Source organism: Pristiophorus japonicus, chromosome 6 (genome assembly GCF_044704955.1).
Source record: "Pristiophorus japonicus isolate sPriJap1 chromosome 6, sPriJap1.hap1, whole genome shotgun sequence".
Lineage (NCBI taxonomy): Eukaryota > Metazoa > Chordata > Chondrichthyes > Pristiophoridae > Pristiophorus > Pristiophorus japonicus.
Window position 1 is genome coordinate 56,966,434 of NC_091982.1, and position 24,715 is coordinate 56,991,148.

Genomic DNA, 24,715 nt, shown 5'->3' on the forward strand with positions numbered 1-24,715 from the left:
ATGCAGCAGCCAATTGCGCACAGCAAGCTCCCACAAACAGCAACGTAATAATGACCAGATAATCTGTTGTTGTGATGTTGATTGAGGGATAAATATTGACCCCAGAACGCCGGGGATAACTCTCTTGCAAAATAGTGCCATGGGATCCTTTAAGTCCACCTGAGAGGGCAGACGGGGCCTCGGTTTAACGTCTCATCCAAAAGACAGCAACTCCGACAGTGCAGTGCTCCCTCTAATACTACACTGGAAGCGTCAGTCTAGATTTATGGGCTTAAGTCCCTGGAGTGGGACTTTAACCCACAACCTTCTGATTCAGAAGTGAGAGTGCTACCCACTGAGCCACCGCCGACATTCACAGGTTAAAATCCCTCGACCGACACGTAAAACAGATGATCTGGTCATTTATTTAATTGCTGTTTGTGGCTGTGCATAAATTGCCTGCCACATTTCCTACATTTGGGAAGTGGAAGGAGCAGTGTGGCAGCCTAGCCCAGCAGTCTGTGCGGCCCCCGACCTGCGAGCACCATCGGAGCAGGCCGGGGAGTGGAAGGAGCAGCGTGGCGGCGTACCACTCCAGGGAGCAGCACGTGCTGGAGCAGGAGAGCAACGGCAGTGAAAAGGGACATCACCAAGGTCCAGGTCGGTGATTGGAGCGTGGGCAGGTACAGCAGGAGCGGCGAGGTCAGGGCAATGAGCGGCGAGAGATTGTAGAGCGACGTGATCGGGGCCCAGGAGAGGCACGAGTTTGGGGCCCAGAAGAGGCAAGGGTCCAGGGGCAGCACGAGCCAGCCCACACTGCGATATGTGTACGCACTAGCTCCATGCAATAGAGCAGGTCTCCAGTCGTCTTGGTTAATCCTTGCCATGGACCAAGACCTAGCTCTGTCAAGCCTGTGTGGTGACTGGTGTGCAACGGCCACCACACGTTAAAAAAATCCACGCACAGGCATCTTCCACCCTTCAGGATGTAGTTCGGGATCTGGAATATTAGGTCCTTCATTGAAACATCTGTGACCTTTTTGACATGGAAGCAAGTCATCCTCGATTGGAGGGACTGCCTATGATGATGATGATTACAACACTTCAAATGCACTTAATTAGCTGCAAAGTGCTTTGAGATATCTGGAGGTCGTGAGAAGCGCTATTTAAATGCAAGTTCTCTCTCACGGTCTCAAAAGACCACAATAACAAAATTGAATGAAAAGAATACCAGACTCAAGAATAAGTGGTGATCCAGAGACGTGAGTTCAAATCCCACCAGAGCAGCTGGGAGAATTTAAATTCAGTTAATTAAGTAAATCTGGGAATTTAAAAAAAAGCTAGTAGCATGTATGGTGACCATGAAAACTAGCGAATTGTCATAAAAACCCATCTGGTTCACCAATGTCCTTCAGGGAAGGAAACCTGCCGTCCTCACTCGGTCTGGCTGAAATGTGACTCCAGACCCACAGCATTGTGGTTGACTCTTAACTGCCCTCGGAAATGGCCTAGTGAGACACTCAGTTGTACCAAACCCATCATCATCATAGGCAGTCCCTCGGAGTTAAGGAAAACTTGCTTCCACTCTAAAAATGAGTCCTTAGGTGACTGAACAGTCCAATACGAGAGCCACAGTCCCTGTCACAGGTGGGACAGACAGTGGTTGAAGGAAAGGGTTGGTGAGACAGGTTTGCCGCACGCTCTTTCCGCTGCCTGCGCTTGGTTTCTGCATGCTCTCGGCGATGAGACTCGAGGTGCTTAGCACCCTCCTGGATGCACTTCCTCCACTGAGGGCGGTCTCAGGTGTCAGTGGGGATGTTGCACTTTATCAGGGAGGCTTTGATGGTGTCCTTGTAACGTTTCCTCTGCCCACCTTTGGCTCGTTTGCCATGAAGGAGTTTCGAGTAGAGCGCATGCTTTGGGAGTTTCATGTCTGGCATGCGTACAATGTGGCCTGCCCAGCGGAGCTGATCAAGTGTGGTCAGGCACTCCAGACCCACAGCAATGTGGTTGACTCTTAACTGTCCTCTGAAATGGCCGAACGAGAAACTCAGTTGTACCAAAGTCAGCACTGTGGGGGCACCTTCACCACACGGACTGCAGCGGTTCAAGGCGGCAGCTCACCACCACCTTTTTGAGAGCAATTAGGGACGGGCAATAAATGCTGGCCTTGCCAACGATGCCCACATCCCGTGAACGGATAAATAGGGAATCGTGTCAGGAAAGCACAAGCCGGACACGGGACTGGGGAGAACAAGGGGGCGCTGCAATGGTGGAAGAGCAAGACACACCACGGAGGCCCTTGCTGGTGCGGTTCAGGCAGGAATCAGAGACAGATGTGCCGATGGCTGGGGCGCGCACTCAGAGCAAGCGAGCACCTCTTTCCGCCAGGAATTAAATCCGGCAAGTGACACTTTGCATGCGAATGACGGATGACTGGAACAACACGCGGTATTAGATAGATGCAGCCAACCTGGATAAAATGTTCAGCGTTGACAAAAGACATTAAGGCCTTTCATCTGAAAAGTAGGTAAATTTGTGGATAAAAAATGGACCGGCGTTTGATCAAATTTGCAATGCTAATGAAGTAAGATTTTATTGAAAGTGCCTCCCAGGAGACATTCTGGCAGGTTTGACAAGGAAGAATTGCCCGGCATAAAGACTCAGCAGATCACATTGTGATTTTGGGATGCATGAATACTTCGAGTGATTACAAACACCATTAATTAACGAGGGGAAGAAATCCTTATTGCTTTCAGCATGTAAACATGAAGGAACTCTGTGAAGTGAAGCACTCACAAAGAAATATAGCGGCAGAAGACAAGTTCTGTCTTCAGGCATACTCATCCCTCAGTTATATTTTCAAACATCTCATTTTCCCTAATAATATAGCACTCCATCTTACGTCTGTTCAACTCACAACCCTTCAGATACTAAATACCATGAAAACCGTAGTGACAAGAGTCTTTATTAAGCTCATTCAAAACTCAGCTGCCCGTGTCCTAACTCGCCCCAAGTCCCGCTCACCCATCACCCCTGTGCTCGCTGACTGACATTGGCTCCCGGTTAAGCAACGCCTCGATTTCAAAATTCTCGTCCTTGTTCTCAAATCCCTCCAGGGCTTCGCCCCCTCCCTATCTTTGTAACCTCCTCCAGCCCCAGTCAGGAACCAGTCCAGTTCCATCTTGAAGGCGTACAGAGAGTCAGTATCCACCACACCATACAATACAGGTCGGACACAGAGATCTTTGTACATTAACACCAAGCTTAGAACCCCCCCACTGTAGGGGATGTGAGATTTTCCATTTCCTGCACCAACCGCACTGATATTCTCTGAAGCAGTGTTAAGCGAGTGCAATTTGTGCAAAATTGTGCTCAGTCATGTGTCATGGAAGCTTCTTGCGAATGTGGCATTAAAATGTGGCTCTGACTGCTTGCTCAGGTGGAACTAAAAGGTCTCATGGCTCCATTCAAGGAAGAGCATTGTGTTCCTCCCATGTCCTGAACAATTCTCCTCCCACAACCACACCAACAAAAACAGATTATCTAGTCATTAATTTTCTTGCTGTTTATGGGAGCTTGCTGTGCACAAATTGGCAGCTGCATATGCATACATAAAGGAAAGGGAAGCACTTGTATTTATACAGTATCGTTTATGACCTCAGGACGACCCAAACCACTTTGCAGCCACTGAAGTATTTTTGAAGTGTAGTCACTGTTATAATGTCAGAAACATGGCAGCCAATTTGTGCATAGCAAGCTCCCACAAATAGCTAACCAGATAATCTGTTTTAGTGATACTGGTTGAGGGATAAATATTGGCCAGGACACCGGGGAGAACTTACCTGCTCTTCTTTGAATAGTGCCACGGGGCATTTTTTATATCCACCTGAGAGGTGACAGAAGGTTTCATTTCTCGGCTGGAAGACAATGCATCCGACAGTGCTACGCTCCAGCCTGGATTACATGCTCAAAGTCTCTGGAGTGAGACTTGAACCCACCACCTATTGACTCAGAGGCGAGAGAGTGCTACCCACTGAGCCACGGCTGACACCTACGTAGCACCAGTGACTGCACTTGAAAATGTTGCAAAGATCTTTGGGAAGTCCTGAGGATATGAAAGGCACTAAAGAAGGGTGAGTTTTTTTCTTTCTTTATGAGACCCACTAAGAAATGGAGTGAAGCGACCTCTGCTCATTTTACATAGGGCCTTTATCACCAGCCAAGAGAGGAGATTTTATCCCATCCCCTGGGGCAAGATTTGAACCAAAGTCCCAGAGGTGAAAGAATATTGTGTTAACCTGCTTCTTCCCTTGGACTTCCATTTAATTATGACTATATTACTGAAGTATAAAAATCAACTCAGTTCACAGGTCAAGGTTTCGATTCCACATTGGAAACATCCCTACATTTCTACGCATGTTAACTACCACTGTGCTGCCCATCTCCGTACCTTGGCCTTACATTGGGAGAAGCGCCTGGACTAGTCAAACCAAGATGAGCCTTAAGATTATTGTTTGGGGCATTTGCACACGAGACATTTAGGGGGTGAAATTCCATTGCGCCCCATTGGGGGCAGTAACATCCGGGAGGCAGGACATTTTGTGCCAGGCGGGGAAGTCCCACCCCACTCGAAAAATTCGGGTTATCGCCCCCGAGAGGAACTGGAGCGGAAACTAACAAGCTCCACTTCCAGTCAGGGCAGGTAGCGGGGCGAACGGGTCGGGAACGGGGCTCACGCTACACACTTAGTCGCATAGCGCTACCGTGTAGGAGCGGCTCTTCCCTTCATTAAAGGGAAGGGCCCCCAAGCTGCAAACTCTGCAGCGAGGAAACGGGCCTCCCTGGACCATTGGGCAGTGGGGCTGCGTGCCAACAGCACCCCCTGCTCCCCACTGACCGATCGCGACACGAACTCTGCGATCGAAGCGCCAATGGGAGATTTTTTTTTTCCAACGGCCGCCACCTCCCTTTTAAGTATCACCCCGCGAGCAGCCGGCCGCATGGGTCACGTCCACTGGCCGCTGTCATCGGCCCGCGCAGCGTCAGGGGGTGCGCCCCAATTTAGGATCCGGGGCGATAACAGGCCGCTGCGCACGGTGATGACATCATCATCGCCGGTGTAGCAGAGTGGATACCATGGGTTACCGCCGCCGCTAATCTCCCGTAGAAGTTAACGGGAGTCGTTAGCGGCATTGCACCCAGGCGAAAAGTCGTTTGCGCCCCGGGGGCACTAGCAGGAGGCGCGAATGACCCGAATTTCTAGGCCTTAATGCACTCTTCCACATCGGGAATACTGCTGGAATATTGCGTGCAGTTTTCGTTTTCATATTTACGAAACGATATATTCGCTTTGGAGGCAGTTCAGAGAAGGTTCACGAGATTGATTCCGGGGATGAGGGGGTTGACTTATGAGGAAAGGTTGAGTATGTTGGACCTCTACCCATTGGAGTTCAGAAGAATGAGAGGTGACCTTATCGATACATGTAAGAGTATGAGGGGGCTTGACAAGGTGGATGCAGAGAGGATGTTTCCACTGATGGGGGAGACTAGAACTAGAGGGCGTGATCTTGGAATAAGATTTAAAACTGAGATGAGGAGGCAATTCACTGCCTCAGAGAGCTGTGGAAGCTGGGACATTGAATAAATTTAAGACAGAAATAGACAGTTTCTTAAACGATAAGAGGATAAGGGGTTATGGGGAGCGGGCAGGGAAGTGTAGCTGAGTCCATGATCAGATCAGCCATGATCGTATTAAATGGTGGAGCAGGTTCGAGGGGCCGTATGGCCTACTCCTGCTTCTATTTCTTATGTTCTTATGTTCTTATTGTGATGCTCCACCTCTGGCATCTGAACAGAGGAATTTGTTGAAACGCTATTTTAAAATAGCTGGGTTAACACCACCACTGAAACAGCGGATGGACGACAGAACTGTTTGAACAAATGCACTGCGAGTTTGCATTCTAAAATCCCACAAAATAAATCCTAGCCCATAACATCAAGGTCCTTATCTTAAGTAACTACTGGCTGTTCCTGCTCAGCTTCTCTTAACTCACTGCCTTCTAAAGCCTGAATCGATAGACTGTGAATCTTATAACAATTCAATACCTGATATATGATAATCAAAACACCACAGGCAAGATAAATGTTTAGCACTGTACAACCCATATCTTAAGACAGGTTATTCTGCCCTTCGTCCAGCGAAACTTTTGGTAGGAAATTAATTTCTTTGCGCCCTTTTCCCCAAAGCCATGCAATTCTCTCCTCCACGCTTTTATCGACAGTAATAGGTTGGAAGCATCTGTTCAAACATGGCATTCTCACACCTATACATCACACACTAGACTTGTTATCTTGGTCAGAGTCAAGAGCTTACCCCATTCATATCGTGCAATGTCTTTCAGTCCTTCCGAATCATTGACTGAAGAAACCTAAAGGAATTTTAGTTTCCAACAATCAACACGCCCATATCCACCTTGGAGATTGTAAACGATATTTAACACACGCAGCCTCTCCCCACCTCCGCGTCACTCATACCTGCCACAAAGGGACACAAACACATATCGCCCCTTACAAAGCCTTAGATGTGCAACAGTAGCGTGAAACTCCCATCAAAACAAATAAAACAGGATAAAAAACAAAAGACTTGCATTTCTATAGCGCCTTTCATAACCGCCGGACGTCTCAAAGTGCTTTTTAGCCAATGAAGTACTTTTGAAGTGTAGTCAATGTTGTAACGTGGGAAATGCAGCAGCCAATTTGCGCACAGCAAGCTCCCACAAACAGCAATGTGATAATGACCAGATAATCTATCTTTGTTATGTTGATTGAGGGATAAATATTGGCCCCAGGACACCGGGGATAACTCCCCCGCTCTTCTTCGAAATAGTGCCATGGGATCTTTTACATACACCTGAGAGAGAAAACAGGGCCTCTCATCCAAAAGACAGCACCTCCGACAGTGCAGCGCTCCCTCAGTACTGCACTGGAGCATCAGCCTAGATTTATGGGTTACAAATTTCTGGAGTAGGACTATGAACCCAAACCTGCTGCCTCAGAGGTGGGAGTGCTGCCCACTGAGCCACGGCTCACACTAAAAAACCTAACCAGGTAATAGGATGGGAATGACAATAACTGAAGGAAGACACTCTATATGGAAACACAGCTCTCCTGAGGAAGACAATGTGTTTATAGAATCTTACAGCACAGACATTCGGCACATCAAGCCTGTGCCAACTCTTGAAACAGCTATCCAATTAATCCCACTCCCTCACTCTTTCCCCATAGCCCTGTAAATTATCCCTTTTCGAGTTCACATTCTCTTTTGCAAGTTACTATTAAATTTTCTCCACGGGCATTTAGTGCCAGTTTCAGCCAATTACTATTCGCCCAGGGATTCGTATATGGAGGCGGGGGGTGGGGAAGTGAGAAATGAGGGAAAGGGGGAAAAGGAGGGAAGGGATCCAAGGGATGAGGGGAAAAGAGGGAATGGGGAAAGGGGAGAATGGGGAATGGGAGGAATGTGGAAATGGGGAATGCGGAAAGGAGGGAATGGGGAAAGGGTGAATGGGGAAAGGGGAGAATGGTGAAAGGAGACAATGGGGAAAGGGGGAAAGGAGAGAATGGAGAAAGAGGGGAATGAGGAAAGGGAAAAAGGGGGAATGGGGAAAGGGGGAATTGGGAAAGGGGGGAATGGGGAAAGGAGGAATGGAGAATGGGGGAATGGGGAAAGGGGAAAGGATGGGAAGGGGAAAGGAGGGAATGAGGAAAGGGGAAGGGGGAAAGGGAAAGGAGGAAATGGGGAAATGGGGAAAGGAGGGAATGGGGAAAGGGGAAGGGGGAAAGGGAATGGAGGAAATGGGGAAATGGGGAAAGGAGGGAATGTGGAGAGGGGAATGGGGAAAAGGGGAATGGGGAATGGGGAAAGGGGAAAGGAGGGGAAGGGGAAAGGAGGGAATGAGGAAAGGGGAAGGGGGAAAGGGAAAGGAGGAAATGGGGCAATGGGGAAAGGAGGGAATGGGGAAAGGGGAAGGGGGAAAGGGAATGGAGGAAATGGGGAAATGGGGAAAGGAGGGAATGTGGAGAGGGGAATGGGGAAAGGGGGAATGGGGAAGGGAAAATGGGGAAAGGGGAAAGGAGGGAATGGGGAAAGTGGGAATAGAGAAAGAGGAAAGGAGGGAATAGAGAAAGGGAAAATGGGGAAAGAGGGAAAGGAGGGAATGGGGAAAGGGAGAAAGGAGGGAATGGGGAAAGGGCAAATGGGGAAAGAGGGGATGGAGGGAATGGGGAAAGGGGGAAAGGAGGGAATGGGGAAAGAGGGAAAGGGGGAATGGGGAAAGGGGGAAATGAGGGAATGGGGAAAGGGAGAAAGGAGGGAATGGGGAAAGGAGGGAATGGGAAAAGGGGAAATGGGGAAAGAGGGAAAGGGGGAATGAGGAAAGGGGGAATGGGGAAAGGGTAAAGGAGGGAAAGGGAGAATGGGGGAAAGGAGATGAATGGGGAATGTGGGAATGGGGAAAGGGGGGAATGGGAAAGGGGGAAAGGAGAATGGGGGAATGGGGAAAGGGGAAAGGAGGGGAAGGGGAAAGGAGGGAATGAGGAAAGGGGAAGGGGGAAAGGGAAAGGAGGAAATGGGGAAATGGGGAAAGGAGGGAATGGGGAAAGGGGAAGGGGGAAAGGGAATGGAGGAAATGGGGAAATGGGGAAAGGAGGGAATGTGGAGAGGGGAATGGGGAAAGGGGGAATGGGGAAGGGAAAATGGGGAAAGGGGAAAGGAGGGAATGGGGAAAGTTGGAATAGAGAAAGAGGAAAGGAGGGAATAGAGAAAGGGAAAATGGGGAAAGAGGGAAAGGAGGGAATGGGGAAAGGGAGAAAGGAGGGAATGGGGAAAGGGCAAATGGGGAAAGAGGGAAAGGAGGGAATGGGGAAAGGGGGAAAGGAGGGAATGGGGATAGCGGGAATAGAGAAAGAGGAAAGGGGGGAATAGGGAAAGGGAAAATGGGGAAAGAGGGAAAGGAGGGAATGGGGAAAGGGAGAAAGGAGGGAATGGGGAAAGGGCAAATGGGGAAAGAGGGGATGGAGGGAATGGGGAAAGGGGGAAAGGAGGGAATGGGGAAAGAGGGAAAGGGGGAATGGGGAAAGGGGGAAATGAAGGAATGGGGAAAGGGAGAAAGGAGGGAATGGGGAAAGGAGGGAATGGGGAAAGGGGGAATGGGGAAAGAGGGAAAGGGGGAATGAGGAAAGGGAGAAAGGGGGAATGGGGAAAGGGTAAAGGAGGGAAAGGGAGAATGGGGGAAAGGAGATGAATGGGGAATGTGGGAATGGGGAAAGGGGGGAATGGGAAAGGGGGAAAGGAGGGGTACAGGTGGAAAGCAGAGGAGGAATCGATGTGCAAGTTTACTTGTGGTTACATGAATTTAAAACTCTCAAGGATTTATATTTCAGGAATAGTCGAAGGTTGGAAATGATTGTTGACAACATTAGCAGGCAAACACTTAATATGTTTGTGTGACAATTAAGAGGAATCTGCCTGATTTTCCTCCCATTGACTGTAACGGAGCAGAAATGGTGCGGCTTTGATAGTGGCCAGGCCACCCACTCCGCGAGATGACAGCCCGGGTGCTGAAGGTGAAAATTACCCCCAGCATTTTATTCGTAATAGAAATGATTTATTGAATATAGCTTAGATATGAAGAAAGGTATTGTGCCATTTAAAGCCACCATATGTTCCATTAGAAACATAGACATAGAAACATAGAAAATAGGTGCAGGAGTAAGCCATTCAGCCCTTCGAGCCTGCACCGCCATTCAATGAGTTCATGGCTGAACTTCCTGCTTTCTCGCCATAACCCTTGATCCCCCGAGTAGTAAGGACTTCATCTAACTTCCTTTTGAATATATTTAGTGAATTGGCCTCAACCACTTACTGTGGTAGAGAATTCCACAGGTTCACCACTCTCTGGGTGAAGAAGTTTCTCCTCATCTCGGTCCTAAATGGCTTACCCCTTATCCTTAGACTGTGACCCCTGGTTCTGGACATCCCCAACATTGGGAACATTCTTCCTGCATCTAACCTGTCTAAACCCGTCAGAATTTTAAACGTTTCTATGAGATCCCCTCTCATTCTTCTGAACTCCAGTGAATACAAGCCCAGTTGATCCAGTCTTTCTTGATAGTTCAGTCCCACCATCCCGGGAATCAGTCTGGTGAATCTTCGCTGCACTCCCTCAATAGCAAGAATGTCCTTCCTCAAGTTAGGAGACCAAAACTATACACAATACTCCAGGTGTGGCCTCACCAAGGCCCTGTACAACTGTAGCAACACCTCCCTGCCCCTGTACTCAAATCCCCTCGCTATGAAGGCCAACATGCCATTTGCTTTCTTAACTGCCTGCTGTACCTGCATGCCAACCTTCAATGACTGCTGTACCATGACACCCAGGTCTCGTTACACCTCCTCTTTTCCTAATCTGTCACCATTCAGATAATAGTCTGTCTCTCTGTTTTTACCACCAAAGTGGATAACCTCACATTTATCCACATTATACTTCATCTGCCATGCATTTGCCCACTCACCTAACCTATCCAAGTCACTCTGCAGCCTCATAGCATCCTCCTCGCAGCTCACACTGCCACCCAACTTAGTGTCATCTGCAAATTTGGAGATACTACATTTAATCCCCTCGTCTAAATCATTAATGTACAATGTAAACAGCTGGGGCCCCAGCACAGAACCTTGCGGTACCCCACTAGTCACTGCCTGCCATTCTGAAAAGTACCCATTTACTCCTACTCTTTGCTTCCTGTCTGACAACCAGTTCTCAATCCACGTCAGCACACTACCCCCAATCCCATGTTCTTTAACTTTGCACATTAATCTCTTGTGTGGGACCTTGTCGAAAGCCTTCTGAAAGTCCAAATATACCACATCAACTGGTTCTCCCTTGTCTACTTTACTGGAAACATCCTCAAAAAATTCCAGAAGATTTGTCAAGCATGATTTCCCTTTCACAAATCCATGCTGACTTGGACCTATCATGTCACCTCTTTCCAAATGCGCTGCTATGACATCCTTAATAATTGATTCCATCATTTTACCCACTACTGAGGTCAGGCTGACCGGTCTATAATTCCCTGTTTTCTCTCTCCCTCCTTTTTTAAAAAGTGGGGTTACATTGGCTACCCTCCACTCGATAGGAACTGATCCAGAGTGGAGGGTAACCAATGTTGGAAAATGACTGTCAATGCATCCGCTATTTCCAAGGCCACCTCCTTAAGTACTCTGGGATGCAGTCCATCAGGCCCTGGGGATTTATCGGCCTTCAATCCCATCAATTTCCCCAACACAATTTCCCGACTAATAAAGATTTCCCTCAGTTCCTCCTCCTTACTCTGACCCCTTTTATATCCGGAAGGTTGTTTGTGTCCTCCTGAGTGAATACCGAACCAAAGTACTTGTTCAATTGGTCTGCCATTTCTTTGTTCCCCGTTATGACTTCCCCTGATTCTGACTGCAGGGGACCTACATTTTTCTTTACTAACCTTTTTCTCTTTACATATCTATGGAAACTTTTGCAATCTGCCTTAATGTTCCCTGCAAGCTTCTTCTCGTACTCCATTTTCCCTGCCCTAATCAAACCCTTTGTCCTCCTCTGCTGAGTTCTAAATTTCTCCCAGTCCCCGGGTTCACTGCTATTTCTGGCCAATTTGTATGCCACTTCCTTGGCTTTAATACTATCCCTGATTTCCCTTGATAGCCACGGTTGAGCCACCTTCCCTTTTTTATTTTTACACCAGACAGGAATGTACAATTGTTATAATTCATCCATGCGGTCTCTAAATGTCTGCCATTGCCCATCCACAGTCAACCCCTTAAATATCATTCGCCAATCTATCCTAGCCAATTCACGCCTCATACCTTCAAAGTTACCCTTCTTTAAGTTCTGGACCATGGTCTCTGAATTAACTGTTTCATTCTCCATCCTAATGCAGAATTCCACCATATTATGGTCACTCTTCCCCAAGGGGCCTCGCACAATGAGATTGCTAATTAATCCTCTCTCATTACACAACACCCAGTCTAAGATGGCCTCCCCCCTAATTGATTCCTCGACATATTGGTCTAGAAAACTATCCCTTATGCACTCCAGGAAATCCTCCTCCACCGTTTATTTCTATATTTTGTTTCAAAAATAACTGGGGCAGTGAGGCTTAATAGCATAAGATTAGCAAAGTAAATCTCCCTAAACTCAAGTAATCCAGGACACACAGAGCAATTACACAACACTAAACAACACTAATTCGATGCAAATGTTCTCCAAACAACTGAACATGCAATTTTTAAGTGCACTGAAGCCTCCTCTCAGAATAAAACAATGAATGATAACGCAACAAAGCGGCGAGGGATTTTTACATTTCATTACATTGAATTTTAATCACAGAAATGGGCCATTCAGCCCAAGTGGTCCGTGCCGGTGTTCATGCTCCACACGAGCCTCCTCCACCCTACTTCATCTAACCCCATCGACATGTTCTTCTGCTCCTTTCTTCCTCGTGAGTCTATCGAGCCTCCCCTTGAATCTATCTCTGCTACTTGCCTCAACTACTCCCTGTGGTAGCGAGTTCCACATTCAAACCATTCTCTGGGTCGTTTCCCCTGAACTCCTTAGTGCATTTATTAGTGGCCTTCTTATATTTATGGCTCCTGGTTTAGGTCTTTCCACAGATGGAAACATCTTCTCTATGTCCACCCTGTCAAACTCCCCCCCCCTCAACCTCCCCGCCAAATGGAAACCAGCCACGTTGAGCTTGTTCTGTTGCCCAAGTGCTTGAACACCAGATTCTCAAACAGAGAGGTCGGGGGCTCAAACCCAAGCCTCGGTTTTTCCCTTTTGCAAACCTTATAGGGTAATGTTGGCAAGTTCTGGGTCAAACTAGTTGGCAGAGAAGTGGGCAAAGCATCGCGCACAAGAAGAGCCCATGGCTGGACCTTCACTACACCAAAGAAGACCAACTCAGAAGGGCAAGGGCAGCAGGCGCATGGGAAGACCATCACTTCCAGGTTCTCCTTCCAATCACACAACATCCCGACTTGGGCATATATCGGCCGTTCCTTCGTCATCGCTGGGGCAGAATCCTGGAACTTCCTTCCTCACAGCCCTGTGGGAGCTCCTTCACCACACGGACTGCAGCGGTTCAAGGCGGTGGCTCACCACCACCTTCTCATGTGCAATAAATGCTGGCCTTGCAAGTGACGCCCACATCCCGTGAATGGATGAAAGAAACTGAGGGCGAACTATGGAGAAAGCCAGTTGACCCAAGGCCAACATGCCCTGTCAGCTGAAACAGCAGACGTTGTGATAGGAAGCAGGCCTTGGAGAAAATCTGAAAACTCCCCATTTACCCAAAGCTCACATCACAATTGCACGCGTAAATGGTGCGGTTACACTTTAGTATGGAGTTTAAAAACAAAACGTCCAGCCTTTTGAGGTTGAATTCAAAACAGATGTAAGACCGAGGGAGTCGCATTAAGGCCGGTGTAAAGTTACCCTGGAGGAACTCCTGTCACTTTATGCCCCAAAGGGAGATGGAAAATCGCTGTGTCTGCATGAGGCTGGGAATTTAATACTGGCCAGTGCAGAAATATTCAACTAAGTTCACCCAGGTGATGGTAATGGGAGTCGAATGCAAGTGAGGTATGTGAGTTATCAACTGGGTCACAGAAAATGCTAACCTGGTTAGCGTCAGCTAACTCAGGTCATAACTCAAGCTAAATTCAGATGATAATTACCAGACCTAGAGCAATACTCTGTAGATAAGAGTTTACAGAGTTTCAACTTTTAGCTGCTCTGACAATGACAGGGTTCCAATAAAAATGACTTTTATTTATATGGCACCTTTCTGGACCACTGGACATCCCAAAGCACTTTACAACCAATGAAATACTTTTGGAGAGTAGTCACTGTTGTAATGTGGGAAACACAGCAGCCAATTGTGCACAGCAAGCTCCCACAAACAGCAAGGTGATAATGATCAGATAATCTGTTTTTATTATGTTGATTGAGGGATAAATTTTGGGCAGGACACCAGGAATAACTTGCCCGCTCTTCTTTGAAATAGTGCCGTGGGATCTCTTACGTCCACCTGAGAGAGCAGACAGAACCTCAGTTTAACGTCTCCTCTGAAAGACGGCACCTCTGGCAGTGCAGCGCTCCCTCAGCACTGCACTGGGAGTGTCAGCCTAGATTTTTATGCTCAAGTCTCTGGAGTAGGGCTTGAACCCACAACCTTCTGACCCAGAGGCGATAGTTTTGCCCACTGAGCCACAGCTGCCACTCACAATAAGCTGAGTTTTCACTGGCGATCGACTCAGCACATGTTCTCATTGGAAGGGCTCGCATAGTTAAGAAAAGGATTTATCTAAATAAATAAAATGTCAAGAAGCAATGCTGGCAATGGTTAACATAGCAGCACCTCATCTCAACATCTCCGTGCATGGCAGATCCCGATAAGCCTCCATAGCACTTCAATCAAAGGTGCTGCAATCTATGAAATGTCCCATGTAACTGCGCACCTCTGATCAGCTCTGTGACAGTAAACGGGGCCGACGTCAATCACAGCCCTGTTAGAAAGAAAGGACTTGTATTTATCTATGTGTATCTGTGCACAGCGCGTAGCCAGACTTTATGGCGGGGGTGGGGGGGGGGAGAAATCCGGCTGCTTTGCGCCTCCCCTTAGCGCCTGCGGAGGGCGTTAACGGGGTGCTAATGGGTCACCGACCGGGTGCGGCAAATTCACCCTCGCCCGGGAACCTCCCTGGCGGTTTTTACGCTGCGCTAACATTTACTGCCTCGCTCTCTTGCTCCCCGTGGATCGTGACGACATCCGCTGGGCAGTGCCCCGTTCGCGCCCCGGATGTGATATTTGTTCCCGCCCCCTGCAGCAGCGCCGGGTGTCAACAACGGCAGCTGCAGGACGCGTTGTCACCTCGGCTGGCCGCTTTGGGAGCGATATTTAAAGGCAGTGGTGGTTAGGTACGGAAAATTGAATTCCTGGCAGCAATGCACTGCGGATGCTATAATCTGAAACACAAAGAGAAAATGTTGGAAATTTCCACAGATGCTGCCCGACTCGCTGAGATTCCCAGCATTTTCTGTTTTTACTGCACAGAACATTGCTCAGCATGCTGCTGCTCCCGTCCTTCTCACTCCCTTTAGCGCTCTAAGGGAAGAGGTGGTGCTTGATTTAGCGTTCCACTTCCCACTTGGAGCGCTAAAGTTCACGGGAGCAGGAAATAATTTTCGCCCGGCGATACTTTTGCGATAATTCAAAAGTTATTGCCCCCAACAGGGTGCTACGCAATTTCTAGCCCTGCGTGTCTGAACACAGTGCATGGCTAGATGATGTGTGTCTGAACACGGTGCACGGCTAGACGATGTGTGTCTGAACACGGTGCGCGGCTACACGATGTACATCTGAACAGAGTGCCACAATTAGACGGTGCGTGTCTGTACACGGTGCATGGCTAGACAGTGTGCGTCTGTACACAGTGCATGACTTGACGATGAGCGTCTGAACACGGTGCATGGCTAGACGGTGCGTGTCTGAACACAGTGCCGTGAGCTCACACGCCTGCACTTTCTTTCCCAATTTATCAGCCATGTTTCCCTCCACATCCTGTCATGGTGATCGAGGAGGCATCATCCTGGTAAATCCAGGAAATTGTACTTTACGATGGCACTGGGAAACTGCTAAGAATTCAGGGAATTAAGACGGGCTTGTCCGAGGTTTTTGTTATCATGGGCTGTTTAAGTGCCTACTTCGGAGACTTGTTGGCCACATGGAAAGCTTCAATCAATGTTTAAATCGATAGAAGTGTCAGCCGTGGCTCAGTGGGTAGGACTCTTGTCTCTGAGTCGGGAGGTTGTGGATTCAATGTCCCACTCCAGAGACTTGAGCACAAAAATCTGGGCTGTCACTCCCAGTGCAGTGCTGAGGGAGCGCTGCACTGTCGGAGGTACCGTCTTTCGGATGAGACGTTAAAGCGAGGCCTCGTCTGCCCTCTCAGGTGGGCGTAAAAGATCCCAAGACACTACATTGAAGAACAGCGGGGGAGTTATCCCAATGTCCAAGCCAACATTTATCCCTGAACCAACGGAAGCTGTTTGTGGGATCTTGCTGCACACAAATCGGCTGCCGCGTCTCACATTACAACTGCATTTCAAAGGTACCGTGAAGCCCTTTGCCTTGTCCTGAGGACACGACAAGCGCGATATAAAATGTAAATTCATTCGTCTCATTAATATGTATATATTTCAAACTGGGTCTCGTAAGTGATCTGGATCTTCAGCTTTAGAGCTTAGTCTCTAATCAGAAAAGAAGGCTAAAAAGAGTCTTTTCCAAATCTCCATTGCCACAGAATTCAAATAGCATAGCATGATATAGCACAGAAGGGGACATTCAGCCCCTCATGCCTATGCTGGCTTTTGAAAAAGCTATCCTGTTAGTCCCAGTCCCCCCCACCCCCTTTCCCTGTAGCACTATTTAAGGATTGTTTGCTATAGAATCATAGAAATTTACAGCATGGAAGGAAGCTGTTTGGCCCATCGTGTCCATGCTGGCCAACAACGAGCTATCCAGCCTCATCCCACTTTCCAATTGTCATGTATGTATGCTTGGATTTACTAGCCACCAGGTGGCGCCACTGTCGGAGGTCATTGGGCTGTGCGCATGTGTTTGTGCAGCCCAGGTATAAAAGGCCAGCCATCTTGTAATGTAATCACTTTGGGTCCTAATAAAGTAGAGTCAGGCTTGTACCTGTTCAGAGTTTACAGTATTCAGTCTGTCGAGTTATTGCATACACAACACCAACTCTTGTAGCATTATAGGTTACGGCACTTCTAGTGCATATCCAAATACTTTTTAAATGTGGTGAGGGTTTCTGCCTCTGCCACCCTTGGACATCCCAGAATTGAGAGGATTCCACGTACAGTACCTGAATACCCACCCTGCAATTCAAATCCATTGTCACCAGTTTCCATCGTGGCAGAAACGCTGAATACTGAGACAATGCCCAGCACTTCCGACATTCCCCAACTCACCCACTTTAGGAAAGATGCCCAGGCTTTGGAGTGGAGATTTACTCGAATGGTAACAGGGATGTGGAAATTTAGTTATGTGGAGGGTCTAGAGAAGGTGGGGCTGCTCTACTTATAGTTTAATGGGGGATTTGATAGAAGTGTTCAAAATCATGAACGGTGTCGACAGAGTAAATAACAGAAGCTGTGCCCAGTGGCAGAAGGAGCGGTAATCGGAGGACACAGATTTAGGGTGATTGGCAAAAGAATCAGAGGCGACCTGAGGAAAATACATTTTACGCAGCGAGTGGTTATGATCTGGAATGCACGGCCTGAAAGGGCGGTGGAAGCAGAATCAATAATAACTTTGAAAAGGGAATCAGATAAAGACTTGAAAAGAAAAACATTTTCAGGGCTGTGGGGAAAGAGCAGGGGAGTGGGACTAATTGGATCGCTCTTTCAAAGAGCCAGCACAGGCACGACGGGCCGAATGGGCGCCTTCTGTGCTGTATCATTCTATGATTTTCTTGGGAAAATAATTCACCTTGCAAGCAGTCAAAATTTTAACTGGTTGTCATCTTTGAGTGAGAAGACAGCAAGGACCAGAGACTCTGTATAATGACCTCCTGCTTACTTACAAATGCCAGTGTGCACTGATGCAAGCCTAGTTTCATAGGTCTGTAATTTACTCTCAAAAGAGGCCCTGGAGAAGGTGAAAAACAGATTGACAAGGATGATACCAGAACTGAGAGGTTATACCCATCAGGAAAGATTATGCAGGCTGAGTCTCTTTTCTCTAGAAAAGAGAGGGCTGAGGGGTGACCTGATAGAGGTCTTTAAGATTATGAAAGGATTTGAGAGGGCAGACGAAGAGAAGATGTTTCCACTTGTGGGGAAGACCAGAACTGGGGGTCGTAAATATAAGATAGTCACTAATAAATCCAATCGGGAATTCAGGAGAAACTTCTTTACCCAGAGAGTGGTGAGAATGTGGAACTTGCTACCACAAGGAGTAGTTGAGGCGATTAGCATAGGTGCACTTAAACCAAAGGTGGGCAGAGGAAACGTTACAAAGACACCCTCAAAGCCTCCCTGATAAAGTGCAACATCCCCACCGACACCTGGGAGTCCCTGGCCCAAGACTGCCCTAAGTGGAGGAAGTGCATCCGGGAGGACGCTGAGCACCTCGAGTCTCATCGCTGAGAGCTTGCAGAAATCAAGCGCAGGCAGCGGAAAGAGCGTGCAGCAAACCTGTCCCACCCACCCCTTCCCTCAACAACTACCTGTCCCACCTGTGACAGGGACTGTGGTTCTCATTTGACTGTTGAGCCACCTAAGGACTCATTTTAAGAGTGGAAGCAAGTCTTCCTCAATTCCGAGGGACAGCCTGTGATGATGATGATGACTTAAATGAAGGCTAGTTAGACTCACGAGAGAGAAAGGATTTGAAGGAAATGTTGATAGAGTTAGATTAAGGGGGTGAGAGGAGGCTCGTGTGGAGAATAAACACCAGCACAGACTAGTTGGGCCGGATGGCCTGTTTGTGTGCTCTGTTATTCCATGTTCAATGAACACTAAGGCAGTTGCTTGTATGTTCTGGGGTGTTAGGTGTGCTATAATGGTACTACTGTGCGCTCATCATTTTTCATGGCATTGAAATGCAAGCCAATGTGCTTTGCAGATAACTATCTCCGTAACCCTTCTCATTCATTACAACTGCATAAACCTCCTGTGCGTGGAGCTCCATTCGTGCTGCTGGCTGAAGCAGATTTTTCCTTGCCTGCATTCCTGCCAGCCATTTAAGATGAGGCTCAAGTCTGGCCTTTCACCCCAGGGTGAACGTCGCTCTTGCACCGTTTTCATTTAAGTAGGCCAGTTGAGTTTGCCGGTTCTGCACTGAGAGGATTGCGTGCGCTCTACGGGAACGTGATGGCCCTGCCAACACCTGTCACCCAAAACCGTACAGCTTAACGTCAGCTGCAGTATTAATAACAAACATGCCAGGCTTATAAATAGACAGTAGGCCAGATCCGAAGTTAGACAGGGAGCCACCGATTTAGCACAGCCAGGGTATTGCAATAACAGAATCGATGATGTAATGATCCGTAGAAGGATTGAAACATGGTCCTTGCATCCAGAAAGCTCCAAATATAGCAGTCAGGGTTCATTTAAAAGATGAATTGTCGCAACATTTCTACAGATCACTGTTAATTGCAGAATCAGTTTTGTTTTTGCAATATGTTGGCTAATTTGTCAAAATTTGCATATATCAGACGACCTACCCCACACGAGTTCCAATTCTGCTATCTGTGTCCTTGGCTGCATTCAAAAAAAAGTAATTGTACATAACACTGCCCACCACCATCCCCCAATCCCCCCTCTCCCCCCTCCCCCTCAACCCCCCCCCTCCCCAAACCCCCATCCTCCCCCCCAACTCCGCCTTCCCCCCTCCAAAGTCCCCTCTCACCCCCCCCAACCCTCGCCCCGCCACCACCCTCCCCTCCCCCCCAACCCCACAACCCCCCCTCCCCCCGATGTCACAATGAATCCCCTCTCAACTGTCCAAATTAAAAATAAAAAATCCTGTGTGAAATCAACTGATAAAAAGTGCGTCTGATTGACAGTAGGATGAGAAAGCCACAGTTTGCCCGAAGGCTGTATCACATTCATTGTGCGTGCCACAGGACGATGATTAGATTCAGAAAAACGACTCCTTCTCACGCACCACAGAAAGGCTGTGGTGCACATCGCGGAGGGTAATGGGGCTGACTTTACGTTCACTATTGCTGTCGGCACGCCAACGCTCGAAGGAAGCCATGCTGCGATTCAGTGCAGCGTGCAAATCATGCAGCTTCTCACTAACTGGTGCAGTCCCCACGGAGCTGGAGGGCAATAACAGGACAGCCTTGCATTTACACAGAGTCTTTTACCACCTCAGGACCACCCAGAGCCCTTTACAACCAATTACATTTTTGGAGGTACAGTCACTGTTGTAATGTAGGGATCGCAGGCAGCCTATTTCACGCACAGCAAGGTCCCGCATGGGTCTTCATGGCCAGATTCATCTTTTTTTTAGTGGTTGAGGGATAAATGTTGGTCCAGAGTCCCCTACTCTTTCTCGCATAGCAGCCGTGGGAGTTTTTACATCCCCTCCCCCGAGAGAGGGCAGACAAGGTTTAAGGTCCCATCTGAAAGACAGCACCTCTCACTGTGCGGCATTCACTCAGCCTGGATTATGCGGCTAAAGTTTCTGGAGTGGGACTTGAACCTGCAACCTTCTGACTCAGAGGCGAGAGTGCCCACTGAGCCACGAAGGACATTGACATGCGGGTAGAAACTACCCTCGCCACTTTTCTTGGCCGAGCATTTATATCTATGTACTAAAATCATTCCAAGGCTACTTTTCCACAGGCAATAAAACAGCCTAGCGGTGATAAGCATTCAAAAATGGGAACATTTCCAATTGTAATTTCCAGTGAGTTAGAAGTGTGCGTGTGTGTGTGTGTGTGTGTGAGTGGTGCATCAATATTATTTTGATGCCAAAATGTGTTCGGCCCTTGGAAACACTCTGGAATATTTGGGATTTTCTAACATTAGGGCTCCTTGTTTTATCAATCGGACCTCCTGTGGCATTGCTCACAATGAATCACGATGCCTTCAGCTGCCGAGACCCTAAGTTCTGGAATTCCCACCTAGCCATCTCCGCCTCTCTCGCCTCCTTTAAGACGCTCCTTAAAACCTACCTCTTTGACCAAGCTTTTGGTCATCTGCCCGGATATCTCCTTATGTGGCCCAGGGGTCAAATTTTGACTGATAATCACTCCGGTGAAATACGCCTTGGCTGTTAAAGGCGCTATATAAATGCCAATTGCTGTTGTTTTGCTATGTCACCAGTATCCACGTTGATCTGTGTGGACAGGGGTGGGCAAGAATCAACATGGTCAATGCCTGGAGGGTGGTGAATTGTCGGTTTTTTTACAGGCAGCCATATTCTCCCACAACACTTCTCGCTCAATGACTTACATATGTACTTCACTGGCGAAAATATCATGTGCACTAAATCTGCCATTCTCTATTTCAGGAACAGAAACAAAAATGGCTGCTCAGATATGTCTTTTTTTTGTCAGCTTAAAATACCAAATACCTTAAAGCTTTGATATCTTCATCAAAAAGCGATTGTTGATTTTATTTTGAAGACAGAGATGCAGGGCCCTAATTTTGCCCTTTTTTCAGCATCCAGCGATTTTTCTGCCGCTGAAGCTCAGTTTAAAGATCCCCCAAATATTGGGGTGCTGGCGTCGACTACCAGCGCCAGAATATTTGGCGGCATACATTCTGCCGCTGGTGTACGTTGAAAAGTAACATACGTGCCATTTCGGGCCATAAGGCCAAACTTCCCTCGCTCCTCATTAACGATATTTTTTAAATCGGCGCACAGACTCTTGAAACACCGTAGGAAGAAACCTCACCTGCAGTTAAAGAAATCTGCGTGGCCTGCTCCTATCCCCAGCCAAAGGGACTCCCTGGCTATTTTACATAAACTTTATGGAACTTTAAAAATAAAACATCAATTTTATCAAACTTTAAAAAAAGAACAGATAAAAAGAAACTTACCATTAATGCTATTCCTTTCGATGATAGAACTGTTAAGCATCCAAATAAAACATAAATCTTCACCACCTTTTCCATCGATGTCCTATGTGGCTCAAAATTTTCAGATATTGCTGAAGTCCAGGGAAGCCTTCTAAATCCACACGGCAGGCAAAATCACCAGATGAATAGGAGTCTTCAACCCAAAAACATCAAGGACAGCCTTCTCCCAATCCCCCATGCTGCCGACTCAACCACTGCTCTCCCCGGCATGTGCAGATTTTATTTTTTTAATTTTGTTTTGCGCATGCACTTTTTCATTTTATTTTTCTTCTGTGTATGCGCGTTGCCCTTGTGCAATGAGTTGATCGTTTTTTTTAGCACTTGTGATGCACTGTGTGTTTTAGGCGCACACTCCAAGCACCGCCGTTCCCCCATCCCCAAATATTGACTCAGGTAGTGTCGGCGCGATGGGATGCGTACGTTTTCCAGAAACTTGGGATTTTTTTTTCCAGCGCAGATGGTCCACAACGAAACGTGCATACAGGTCAGTGTATGCCTTTATTTCTGCTTGGGCTAAATTGGGGCCCCAGATAGGTCACTCCAATGATCCCCCGCTCCCGGCTTGGAGCCCCACTCAAAGGCAGCCGAGCCCAACAGAAACAGCATAGCAGAGTCGATGGGTCGAGTGGTCTGCTCCCATTCCCATCCATCATTTTTTGTCATTGTGTCATGATGGAAAGCTTCATTTTAACACAGAATCATAGAATAAGCACAGAAGACAATTCGGCCCATCGTGCCTGTGTCAGCTCTTTGACAGAGCGATCCAATTAGTCCCACTGCCTGCCCCCCCTGCCCCCTCACCCCCCTGCTTTTTCTCCATAGCCCTGCAAATCGTTCCTTCCCAAGGATATATCCAGTTCCCATTTGAAAGTTACTACTGGATCTGCTTCCAACACCCTTTCAGGCAGCGAGTTCCAGATCATCACTACAATCAGAACATGATTTGCAAACAAACAGAAGAATGCTTCCAAAACATTTTGATTGCATAGAAATTGTACTCCTTTAAGGACCATTGTCCCATCGGGGAATAATAAGCATTTCCGGCCCTGTGTCTTTGAAATCATTTTGAAGAGGCAGTCGGTGGCGTATTGCTGGAACAATATAACCCCATCACTTGGGTTTTAAGTGCACCACTTGGATGAAACCCTTGGGATCACATAAAACAGAAATGCCACAGGAACACAATATAATACTACACTGAGTAAAAATCTCACTATCCCAACCCCTAAAAGGCAGCACACTGCAAATATAATTTGGAAATGACCTGTGTATTTACACTGCATCAGATAACCCTGGCATGATTATAACTCCACGATGGATGTCAAATCCAACAAATAAACCAGGGCTGATTCATTACTGCTTGGTTAACCATGAAATAATTGTAATTGTTCCTGTGTGTGTATGTGTATGTGTGCATATATGTGTGTGTACATATATGTGTGTGTATTTGTGTATGTAGATGTGTATGTATGTGTGGTATATATATGTGTACATATACGTGTGTATATGTATATGTGTGTACATATGTATATGTGTGTATATGTATATATATGTGTGTGTGTGTGTATATGTGTGTGGATACATGTGTCTATTTATATATGTATATGTATGTGTGTGCATGTATGTGTATGTGGATATATATATGTATGCACATAAGTGTACGCACACGCATGCACACACACATATATATATATATATACACACACACACATATATACACATATATACATATATATGCATGCACACATATATATATACACACATATATGCATGCACATATATACATATATATATACAAATTGCCTATTTTTCACAGAAATTTTAGGCAACAGTATATCTTATTCTACAAGAAACTGGCACCTGTTTATACGATCATTGCTGCGCTAGAGATTTGAGATACATGTCAGATGTCATTGAAACAGAATCAATTGAGTCAAAATACTACGGATAAACAGACAGAAGACAGAAGCAGCAGCAGTGAGAAGTAACAAGTGCGCAGAAATGAACCCAATGATTAATAATTGATCCCGTAAGCAATCTGCGTAGTTGAACATTAACACAATCCCTCTGTTGGAAGTTGTAAAATCGGCTGTTGCTGTTGGGTTATTTTTGTTGTCGCTGTATTCCAGTGGTAGGCAAACCTCATTGACAGCACCAACACCCATGTGTAGAAATGTCAAAGACTCCACCACATTTTATAAATAGAAATTTCAAAGGCCTATATTTGCAGAAGCCAAGGAGTGTGAGCAGGCCCTCTCGGAGACAGGCTCCATTTTCCATTGAAATAAAAACCCAGGCTGTACTTTTTTTTGAGACTTAAATGCATGCCACAGCATCAGATCAAATGAGTTTTCAACACAATTTGGCATTCTGGAGGGGATCATATATTCTAAACAAAGGTGAACTGTTCCAGGTCAGGCCCTGCCTTCATGTGCAACAGCTGTACCAGATACAATCTTATTAAAGTTGCCTACCAGCTCTGTAAATCTCTCCTCTTAACACTGATTTGCCAAAAAGGGCTTTAAATTAAATCTGAGACACAAGCCGCCCTACACTGTTACAAACACTCTCACAAGACACACAGAGGGCCATGATTTCCTAGAGAACGGCGACTGTGCAACATTCCACCAAATATTATTTTGTTTTAAGAATAAGGTAACGATTAACTAATCATGTGTGTGCTGGGCCAAAGGTTATTAATTTTTAAACACTGGTCCCCTGTGAAACATCGGGCTGCATAAAGTCTCGGAACAGAATGTTGACTCAACCTTATAATGTCTCCTTAGTGCAAAGCTTTTGCATATGATGTTGGATGAAATTAAGTCCACGAGCGCGCATGTTTGTCTGTAAATCATCTTTGCCTTCAAGATAGCTCATCTCTGTTGCACTATTCACTGGGTGTGAGTTTATGGGGAAAAAAGGCAGACTGAAGAGAACCTGAAATGCAGACTTTATGAATCTGAAATCAAAATGGAATTAAAAAGCATGGAGATCCATTGCCACACTAA

General features: G+C 47.0%; 1 protein-coding gene across 1 annotated transcript in view; it reads right to left on the bottom strand.

The window, feature by feature from the left end:
* Positions 1-24,715, bottom strand: part of aff2 (AF4/FMR2 family, member 2) — a 569,269-nt gene that overhangs the window by 541,696 nt on the left and 2,858 nt on the right. The window lies entirely within an intron of this gene.